We start from the raw sequence: 11,797 nt of genomic DNA, 5'->3' as shown, positions 1-11,797 counted from the left end.
AACAGGCACAGATAAATACTGCAGAGTTATAGATTATTCCAAACAAGTTTTGTTAACGCTAGAGGAACCAGCACCACAATCAACATGAGCAGCATTTGTTCAACAAATCTTATGATTCTCTTGTACAACTATTTCGTCTTGACAGAAATTCCTAGTAGAGCTCATAATACTGTGCACTTTTATGTCTTGTAGATGGGACTGACAGATCCAAGCCCAAGAACAACAGACACACTGTACTGCAGCTCACTCAAGCGCACATTTACTACAACATGAACCTAGTCTCACTGGATGTCTTCAAGGCACTTATGAGTTACTTGGTACATTACAGGAAATTCAGCTAACTTTCCCTCACACTGCCCAAACAGCATGACACAAAATGAAATGATTCACATAAATATACACGACACCAAAACTAAGGAAACATTCTTAACATGGGTTGTATTAGTCTGTGAATAAATTGTCCAGAAAATCATGTTACCTAACACAAGCAGAAATAAAGAATATGTTATCTTATTAGCTCAAACTAGAACAATATATTCTCCATGTGTTCAGGAAATGGATTGGGTTAATTTTGTTGTTCTAAAAATTCAAGAAAGTGCTACTGGGAATTTAGCTCCTTAGAACTGGTATAACAGACAGTGAGCAATCACAAAATCTTAAAGTTCATCTGGCTTTGATTATATTCACTGTTCTTGATGGACCAGAAAAGCAAAGCTTCATTATGTACAACTCAGTAGACAATTTTGCCACCTACCTGGAGCTGACACTTAGCTACCTGCTGCAGAAACTACGTACAAGGGTTTTTTCCCTCAGAATTGCTCATAATACAAGTTACTACATACAGAGCAGTGAAGAGCCAAACAGAGCCAAACATCAGTAAAACACCTCAAGATTTTGGCACATTACAAAATGTTCCCAGGGAGACACAGGTACACAATTAAAATCAGATGAAACTGCAGGTATCTTTTACCGTCTCCAAAATGATGGCAATTCCCCTCTAATTTTCCAAATTGCTACAACAGGGTTAAAATACTTGTGCTTTGCCAGAATACTTTGCTGAGATACATACCCAAACCAAGGGGTTAAGGTGAGCCAAAGCACAACATTCCAGATAAATAAACAGCTAAAAATCCACTCTCACTGAAGTCAGGACAAGCAGGCATTTGTGTAACTTGTGTTTGCTTCACCTTTGGGTTATGGGACCACATGAGAACAAGCACGTACAGACATACTGACTTAAGTACACATTAAGAACAAGCATTCTTCAATTCCAGTTGCAAGTGATTGTAAAGTTTTGCTTAAAGTAGTATTTTAAATTCAGTATCCTAAGGAAATACATGGAAAAGTTAATAAAGAAGGAAAAAAAAAAGAATCTAAAACACATTTAAAACTTATCCTGCTAAAGCAAGGACAACACCATACTGCTATCTCAGAAGCAATGAAAATACTAAAGTAAAAAAAGATCTGCAATTAATTTTTAAGATTACTTAAAATAAAATGCACTATCTTACAGGTCACATCCTGCAGAAACATCTGGACTGAATGACAATTTTACCTGATTTAAAACTGGGAAAAAAACCCTTAACCAAATCCCAATAACCAGTATTAATCTAAAAATGCAGACAGATGCTTGTAGTGCAATCGAAAAAAGCATCAGATTCCTTACCACTACAGGGGCTCTTAAAGATGTTTAAATATTTGTTCACAGGTCCTTTACTGAGCACCCCAGGTATATGACCTGTAAAATACTTCTATAGCTAGAAATTATGAATATGCATTTATCAGACTTCTTTTAGGGTTCTCTGTAGAAGCTTTGTGTGTCTTTTCATGTCAAATACACATGCAAGTTACATGGAACTCGTATTTTACGGGCACCCAAGTGTCAGGTGCCTTTGGGATTTTCTGAGCGTATTTGCTTTCAGAATACCCTCGAGAATCTCCCAAGAAGCCTACCTACACAGTGAAACACCTGAGTTATTCCTGGTTGGCTACAAGAATGGCAGAGAATAATAAAACATCAGTGCACCTGTTTATCAGCTAGGCTAGGCAAATGCCTGCGGCTGCGTACAGGACAGCACAAAGGGTTTAAACACAATAGTTTCCCCATTCCCATCTCAAACATTTTGGGAAACCCAGGACTCTAGCTTCTGGCTCCCGTTGCAAGTCCTTGGAAGGATAAAGGGCTTGGGGAGCTGTCTTGAAGAAGGGGCCAGGGAGTCCCCTGCAGTCAGGGCTGTCTCTGTGTCACCTCCATCCACACAAAGTGCGTGTCAGAGAGGAACACGGCAGGGGTTAAGGTGATGGAGCAGAGGTAGGACCTAAAAAAGCAGCTCCTTTCATTCAACTCCAGTTGGCCAACCACAGGATTGCTCCTCGTCTGTACTGATGTGCTGTGACCAAATGAACAGAAAGGTCATTTCCAACCCAGCTTCTCCATCTCAACCCTTCTGGTTACTGAGGAGCCAGAGTATGAACACAACTGTGTATGTATACGAAATTCAGGCAGATCAAAATATAGCTGGAAGAAGAATCCTGCCCAGGGTGCACTGAATAGGCTACACAGAAAGGTGAGTACACAGAACAAGCTTCCTCATGTAAGAGATAGAAACTTAAACAGCTAAAGCTTCTATAGGTAAAAAGTTCATTAGCATGACTTAACTGGAATCTGCCTTTGAGAATAAAATAAGTTAGTTAAACCTGAGGTTCTGGACAAATCATTTAAACTAACCTAGAGGAGAAAGCTCATTCCCACATTTTCCAAATACCTTTCTTCCAGCTCAACAGTATCAGTCCTGGGATTCCTGGTTTCATACCCAGGTGGAATATGTGCAAGTCCTTGTCATCTGGATCAATGGCAACCAGGATGATGAGGGGCAAGGGAAGAACAGAGCTTCAAAAGTCAGATTTTTCCACTACTTCTGTAAAGTTTTAGAAGGGACAAGGAAACTCTGAAGCCTTCATTCAGCATCCCAGGGCACCAAGGTTACAGATGATTACCTGAGCTATGAACTCGCTGCCAAGCCCAGAATCTACTTGGTTGGGGCCAGCTGAGAGCCACAGGGAGGAGCCTGCAGAGGAATTCCACATTGTTTTCCAACACATTTTAGGGAAACCCTGCTTCAGCCCCAATCAAGGTGCCATGATATGCAAAGCAATTTCCCACTGTGAGCACCTTTCCACTGAAGGACTTGCAGCTGAGCTGATACAAGTTGCTGCAGGCAAGACACTGGTCTCACTCCCTCCTCCCTGCTCCATGCCTGTAGTGCCACTTCCTTCTGAATCAAACATACTTGCCAGTTAAAACCTTTACAATAACCTACAATTCAGTATACATTCCAGGCAAGAAACGTATGCGCTGCTTTTCAGATGTGCATCCTGTGCCCTCCCCCAGCAGCAGGAGGTTCTTGTACGGAAGAACCGCTGGCAAGAAAGAAATTGTGCTATCATTTCTGAATGTCCCGATACACAAGAAAATCTCTTAGACAGTAAAACAAAACAAAACAAACAAAACAACAACAAAAAATCCCCACCCCCAAAACATAACAAAAAGGAGTACAATGTAGGCTTTATTCTCAGTGTCGTGTAAGCAAACAGCAGGCAAATGTGTTAAAGAGGAAACAGGAAATTTTTATTGGAAACAGCTTTATTTGTTAGTCTGCTTCACAAAGCAGGCCTCCATGCTCAAGTCAAGGGTAGGAGTTCCTTTTGTGTATGGTTGGGAACCATAAGTCCTTATTTACCCACTTCCTGAGGGGTTATAGTAGGACTTAATTCTCCCCCAAACTGGTACGTGAAAATTGAAAACTTCCTTTTTGTTTAACTTGGTTAATCTTGGATTATGGACTTGCAAATTTGCAACTTAAAAACCTCATGGCAAAAATACCTCAATTCACATCTTGTTTGATATTGCAATAGCAGAAGACAAAATTCTTAAGATGTCTATAGTCTTTTGTTGGAGGATACCTTCCTTCCTACAGAAAATAAAAAACCCCAGTGTGATGCTGCAATAATGCCCTTTCAGAAAAAAAATAATCATAGCAGTCTAGCTAGGAGCAGCAAGATCATTTGCTTTCATTCTTCCTTGCTTTTTGATTTCATGAAATAACATGCAGCTTAAGCACCAGCTCTTTCAGGGTCTTCAGGACAAGATGCAAAGCAGATACATCTTTGCACAGTCATGCACTGACTCCATTTTCACCTAAGTGCTAAACATCATATGAACTGTTCTTCCAAGCAGATGGTTTCCTCTTGCCTCAACTCAGACACCTTTATAGCCATATTAGCACCTCCACACATCACTTCTACTCGTCTCACCTTTTGGTTCTGTTAAGAGAGCAGACTGTAAAAATCTGTAGCAATACAAGTCAAATCAAAGTTGTTAAAATCAAATTTCAGCCAAAAATGGGCTTCTTTGCTAAGAGTTCACTCCAATGCCATACCTAACAACTGGACTGTTTGGGGTTCTTTTTGGTCTTAATTTTTGACCAGGTCATTCTAGATGAAATTCACTAGTTGACTTATTTTTCACTATTTGACTTATTTCACTACTTGACTTTTTTTGTTCAACTCCAAAACACCGTCCTGAGTTATTAAGAAGTTTGAGATCATTCAGAATCATACTTTTTAAGACCAGATGTGGTATATGTAAGAAATACTCTCTCCTGGATAGAATTCCACTGCCCAAGCACAAGAAATCATTTTTCCAAGTGCTTGAATTACATCCCTGACATGTGAATTGTGGTCCCCACACTAGATTTGATCACACTATCCAGCCACTCAGTCTACAGATAAATGAACACGGACGTGAAATCTGAGACAAACCGGGGGAAAAACTGCACCATGGCAGCTGTCTACAAATGAACAGGGCAGGCACCGAAAATGATAAATCAGTTCTGTGCAATATATGCCTGCAACCCTTTAAAGTTGGGACAGTATGACTTCCTAAGAGTTAGCCTGCTATGTGTCCATGGCCTCAGATGATTTTCACTTTGAAGATGTGTGACTGTAGCTTGAAAATAATTAAATTCCTTCTCATAGGTCTGTTTTTTCTCAAACTTAAATAGTAAATGTTCCTCCAGCAGTATCATTAACTTAGTGCTCCATACCTATCAAGAAAGTGGCATGTAGTGAGGACTACAGAAAGCAAAATCGTAATTAATGAAGAACAGCATTTTATAAGGATCATGCCCTCAAACACTGAAACTTGGTATGTTTGTCAATAAATGCTCAACCAGTAAAAGCTAGAGAATTCTAAGAATCTCATTAAAAGCTCTTCACAAATTTCTAACATTTCGAAACTCTTCTTATTCTAAGAGAACAATCTAATCTTACACAATTATCCTAAAATATTAGTCTGACACATTCAGCCTACAAAGGATTCATTTTTGGAAGAACCAGCGTGTCTAAGAGAACAGTAAGTATGGCTTTTGAACTGATGACAAGCTTGCAGATTTTGAAGTGAAAACTAACAACCTTCCTGAGAAGGTCCATTTTCTCCTTTCACCTTTAAAGTGCAACTTTCATTTTGCAACAGCAGCTGCCTATTTTGGCGTGCTCCTGTATTCCACTGTGCTTTAATTTACCTTCCTAGTCAAATGATGCATGCTGTGATCTCCCCTTAACGCTGCCTGCCTTAACAGTCAGTTGAAGCTGATATGGATGCATGCACAATGCTAAGAAAATACTTGTTACAAAAAACTTCCCGGGGGAAAAAGCCACAAGTTCTTGAAATAAAGTATATATGACAGCAAATATATATGCTGCTTTCTAGTCATAAATAGCCTAGAAAGAGGTGGTGGTGGTGAATCTAACTCAAATATTTCTCAACTATACAGTGATGACTGAAGAAACACTTTCCTTGTGTTCCTGCTACCTTTGGGTTAAACATGGGATTGGCGTTTCCAAATTGTGGAGCCTTGCAGCAAGACAGCAACTATGCTGCTGATGGTATGTATAAACCACAGGACACTGGGAGAAGAAACAGAGTATGTTTGGAATTTGTGTGGGAACAGATGAAGAAGTAGTAAGGAAACAGATGTTTAAGATCATATATTGATTTTTTTTCTGAAAAAAATCAGGAAGCTTGAACACCATTTTTTGTCAGCAGAGCTTTTTGAAAGAGCAAATGGCTTACTTCCACTGGTGGGGTTTCAAGTTTGTTTATTCCCTTAATGATGAAAATAAAACAAATGAATAAAAAAAATTAAAATACATGTGACTAGTTTCCAAAATATCCACATAGGTGTATGTTGGTTGTATGTGATTTCTCTCCCTACCAACTGTACTAGGTTACACAATATAGTAGTTTTAATTGCTCACCAATCCTCTTGGCTAGCACAGGAAACACAATACTGCCTTTGTGAACCAAAACCTAATTAAGTTGGATCTCCTTTTCACAGACTTCAGCATATCAAAATCACTTCTAAAGTTTTTCAGCTCAAACCTGAACAAGAGAAACAGAATTTGTTGAAAATATTTAAAATGGTTAAGGACTGAGTCAACACTTGCTGAAATCAATGGGAGTGTCCATGAATTTCAGAGGAATTAAATCTTTCCCAACACAAATCCATGGGTCTCTAAAACCCAACAATACTCTTTTTCAGGAATAAAGGGGATCAGTTTCACAGTTCTCATTATTTTTACTCCAAAAATATTTGAAATGAGACTTCTGGTTTCAGTAAGTCCAGTTGTGTTATAAGCCCCTTCTCAAGGCATCAGGAGCAACCCCGGTTTTCATCAGAGCACAAGGAAGGACAGTGCCTGAGGGCAGGAGGGCAGAGAGAGCACAACCACCAGCACCACAAGCATGCCCTGGCTGGCAAGTGGTCCTCCCCTCTGTCAACTGTTACTGGAGCACTGTTACACTCCAAAACGCATCAAATCAGCACCATTTCAGGATTCAGTACAAGGGTGCTAGAACAAAGGACATTCCCCATCTCTCTGTGAAGCACTTTCCCTATACACTCTGTATCAGACTGCAATTACTGCTTATTCTCACACTATTAAATATGCTTCTAACTGCCCAAAGTTAGCTGCATTACTTCCTAATTTGTTCCTAAGACTTTGGGAAAGCATGTTCTAGAACACAAAAGAACTATCACACTCCTGGTTTACACAGTAAATCTGGATAATTTATTCATAAACATGTTTGGAGGGTTGTTTTTTTGTTTCGTTTTTTTTTTTTTTTTTGCATTTTGAACATATACAGGAGGATATGTTAAAAGGAATTTAAAAAATGTGATCTAAAGTTAAAAACTAACTTTGTTTAAACAGAAAACTGAAGCTTCATATGGCAGTTTTCCTGCCAAAGAAGAATTCTTTTTATAGATTAAATATGGTTGTCTCCCATTCGTTTTTAAGAAGGTTTGCAGATGAAGAAGAACAAGATGTCAAGTGACTTCAAAAAACCCCCTTAAGAAATAATTGGGCACGTGGGTTATTTATCTGGCCTGATTAACACAGGGTGGTCTTGGAGGAGGATTATTTGGGGCAGAGAAAGCAGTTAGTCAAATCCTCTGAAGGAGGTCATGTTGACAGATTCCAGAGTGAGAAATGAATCCTCCTCCAAAGACTGGGGATCAGAAGATGACTTTTACCTTCTCTTCTCTCTGAAATTACTTGGTTAGAATGAACCTTAAGAACATACTGAAGGGCAAACATTAACCATTGCTTCTCCCAAGCCCAGCATTAATATTGTCCCATTGCACCCTATCTGTAAACTGGTAAGCTTGCACACTGTATGCAAAGCTCAAATGAAAGGCACATTGAGCTCCAGAGGGAACCAAAAGTGAGTAGATCCTGCGTGACAGATATACTTCCTCTAAAAATGCCCGAAGTCTGGGCTACCTGTTCAGATCTGGGAAATAATAATTATGTAAGAGATTATATGAGCTGTCTCAATGGTTCATACAGAAGAAAGAAGATTTTATAGAGACAGTTACTTCTTCTAGCATATTAAGCCTCAACCTTAAAACCATCCACGCATATAGGAAGAACTGTGTGGAAGAAAGCCTGCTTTTGTGTCATAACCACATCGTGCTTACACCTAATGGGATGACCCAGTCCCCAAACTGCACCCTGTGTGGATGATACAATGCTACGAAATATTATTGCAGTGAAACAGCCCAGCATAAAGCTGGTAGTCTCCCAGCTGAATGCCTGTTTCCCTAAATCAGAATTAAAGATACAAACCTGGATTGTCCCAAAGCAAATATTAGTATGAACCTTCTATTTCCAGTATTCTGTCTGTGATACTGCACAATTGAAAATGCTTTTCTCAGTACTTGATCTAATGGTCACACTTTGAGAGAATGGTCTATATACAGCAGAGCCATGGTAGCACTGCAAAGGAAAGCAGAGACTATGTATGGGAAGAAGAAGGAGAGTTAAAACAAATCATGGTGCTTTACACTGGAAAGTTTCTTGCATCTTATAATGCACAGGAAATCTGTTCTCAGAGACACAAATGGAGAGCAGAGGGAAAGGTGGCCAGCACAGCATCCAGTTCTGTGGGTCCCCAGGGTTACAGAAAGAACATCCCCAAAATGCAAGAATGCAGGGGGGCATATTTTTCTTAATCCTCATCCTCAGTAGATGACAAGAATAGGTCTGGGAAAGTCAAACTGTGTGGCTTCAGCAAATGTCTTTCATACATCTCCTCAGGAAGTGTTCTTTGCACAGACTGAGATGAGCACTTGAATAAAGAGATTTGGATAAATATAAAATAAATATGTTTTAAACCAAGTCTGAGGAATTCTACACCATTTTGGACTTTAAAAAAAATGTCCCCCTCAGCAATAAGTGAGCCATCATATTCTGTGTTGATTAGAAGAGAGACCAGATAATATTATTTCCTGATCCCATCTCATCTAGCACAGTCCTTCCCAAGGGAAACAGATACTAGACAGTATTTGAAAGAATATTAATCCTAACAAATAATAATGCTTATCATGCTCTTCTACAGACACCAAAGTACTTCAGAAAGGTAAGTAGTATAACCTGTATCTTCCAGATAATGCAGATAATTAAAGCTAGGCGGTTAAGTCATTCTTGACTTTACTTCTACCAGTTATGTCAATGGTATACTGTGCTAACCACCTACTGATTTCAAAGGTATGCTGGGCAGGATAGCATTGTACTCAGTGTCAGCAAGTATGGCAGAGTAAGTGTCCAGTGAAAAGAACCAGAAAGCTCCAATCACAGCACAGTCCTGTGCCCCTTTTATGAGACTTTTTCATCACTGCTGGGAAACAGACTTTGTTTTATACTTAAAACAGGAGAAGGGGGTGTGGAGGGGAACAGAAGAGAAAACAGAAAGGAAAAAAGAAAAAACATTAGAAAAAAACTTGGGAAATCAAAAATATGCAAGACAATCTTGATACTCTGCACCAGTCGGAATTACTGATAGCATAGGTACAAGCAATAAGTACACCTGGAATTGCTGAAATTACAAAAATTATGGGATATCTACACTCACTACATAACATGAGAGGATATGGTGTTTTGTAATTTCATTTGCCCTGGAACACTGAGGATCAGACTGTAAGCAGAACAGTATGATACCCAATGAAGATATATAAATTATAAGGGGCATCTCATCTTTACTTATCAGAGATCAAGCCAGCAAGTTTTCTGTGAACTGCAGAACATTTGACTGCTGTATTTCTGTAGTATGCACAAGAAGGAAGGGGAAACATCTGAAGTTATTTTTATTTCTCCAAGTCTTCTGGCTGTACTGTATGAATGCTAGGGTGGGTCTGGCATTGTCTGAAACGTGTCAGGGTCCTTTTGCATAGCCTCATTTCCTTCTTCCTGTTGCTAGGAAGGATAGTTAAGCATGAAAAGCGCTTGTTTACAGTACAGGACCATCCTGTTAAACACATGAGTTCTCTTCCTCCACCTCTTTTAACCAGACAAGGGTGCAGTTGTGTTTATGTTGAAGCCAACAGCACAACTCCAGTTAGAGGGGAATTGGAAGAGAAGCCTCAACCTCTCAAGAAGCCCAAACATAACATACTGTGGTATTCTGACCAGAAAAAACTTTATCGTTCAATCTGCATCTCTAAATATTTGCAGAGCTCATAAATTCACATGCCTTAAACAAACCATTGCCTAAAATGTAATGAATTAGAAGAACCAGAAAGTAAAAAGTCACCTCTCATCTCCTTTTTCTAGGAATCCTAATATAAACACTCAAGATTAGTGAATGAGGACAACTGCAGTACCTTTTTCCTGCGCCCACCAGAGGAAAAACACACATGGTACTTTTGAGTTTCCATGACTAGCATCAGTATTCCTCTCTGGCCCAGCAAGGGCAGTTGCAGAGCTGGCAGGAAAGACTCTGACTCAAGAATTAAAAATCCTGGACTGAATCTATACAGAGATTTAAAACCCAAATAAAACCATGAAAAGATATATTCTTGCTTTTAACTACCATTTGAAAACTAAATTTAACAATAGCTCCATGGTGTTTAAAACAATCTATCTGCACTTCCTTCTGATTTAAAACAAACAAACAAAAAAATCAATTAACAAACCAAGTTATTTTAAAAGAAAGAGATCGGGAAGTCCTAGAAGTTACAGAAGGTTGCTCCAAATGCTTTGATTTCTATGAACTTGCAGAGAAAAGGAATCTTCTAAAACAATATCTACATCTTCTTTTGCATGTACTATGTTCCATAATTAAAAAATCTCAGCCCTAATCAGGATCCCGCAGGCAACTGAAGTAGTAACCAAAACCATTTGCTAGAGAGACACTGATCGCACTTCCTGGCCACTTCAGCTTTTCTCTTTTTTGTTGCTTCCACTGTAGATGTAGATTAAGATGCCTATCAGACATCAGTAAGGATACCTGGAAGACACGATAAAAGGCTACATCTGTGCAATCAACAGATGTGCATAATACCACCTCCATGTGCTGTCAACCGGCAATAGCCTGGCTGCCAGATGGATGCTTAATCGGTCTGGCACCGAACTAGATTCATACTCAGAGGCTCATGTGAAACTGCTTGTCTATTACCTTAAGTTCACTACAAACAGCCTTAAAGCATAACCAGACTCAGAGCAGTGTTACTTATTTGCTGCTGGAAACTTCTTGATCAGGGCAGGGCAATTCAAACAGATCACACTCCTGTAAAAATATAAAAGTATCTCTAATGGATGGCTAAGATAAAGTGACATTCCTGTCTTTCAATTCACATGTGTTAAGTACTATGACACATCAGGCAGAACTTTCTGACCTAGTTAAACACATAGTTTAGAGTCTGTTATTTCTTCAGTGCTCTAATTTTCCCAAAGTGAACCGGGGGATGAAAAAAAAAAGAAAGGAAAAAAAAAAAAAGGTTGTTATACCAATTGTAAGTGCCTCTGACTGGCAATTAGTCTAATGGCAACACATCGTTCAACAACTTCACAGCTACGGTGGAAGTCAGTCATCGGTGGCGGTCTGCAAAGAAGGGCAGAGCGATACGGAACGCAAAACTGCCCGACTGGAAAACAGCATCGTCGGTGTTCGGTTTGCCTAGAGAACGGCGCGGAGGGGGGCTGGCAGGACGTGCTGCTCCTCCACCGGGATCAAAGCCCCGGGGTGACATCAGGGCTGGCCGCCGTCGCACGGGGGGAGCCACCGGGCTCCTGGAGGCCACCGGGCTAATTACGAAGAACTTCAAAGGAAACTCGACGGCTCCCGTCTCGCAAGGACACCCGGAAAAAAAAGGGGGTGGGAGCGTGCGGGCGGACGAGACACACCAACGAGAGAAAAGAGATGGGAGAGATGGGCGACGGTGCCCTCCGCAGAGAG

The sequence above is a fragment of the Nestor notabilis genome, unplaced genomic scaffold (genome assembly GCF_000696875.1).
Source record: "Nestor notabilis isolate BGI_N333 unplaced genomic scaffold, ASM69687v1 scaffold22710, whole genome shotgun sequence".
Classification (NCBI taxonomy): domain Eukaryota; kingdom Metazoa; phylum Chordata; class Aves; order Psittaciformes; family Psittacidae; genus Nestor; species Nestor notabilis.
Note: the sequence above shows the minus strand (reverse complement) of the source record.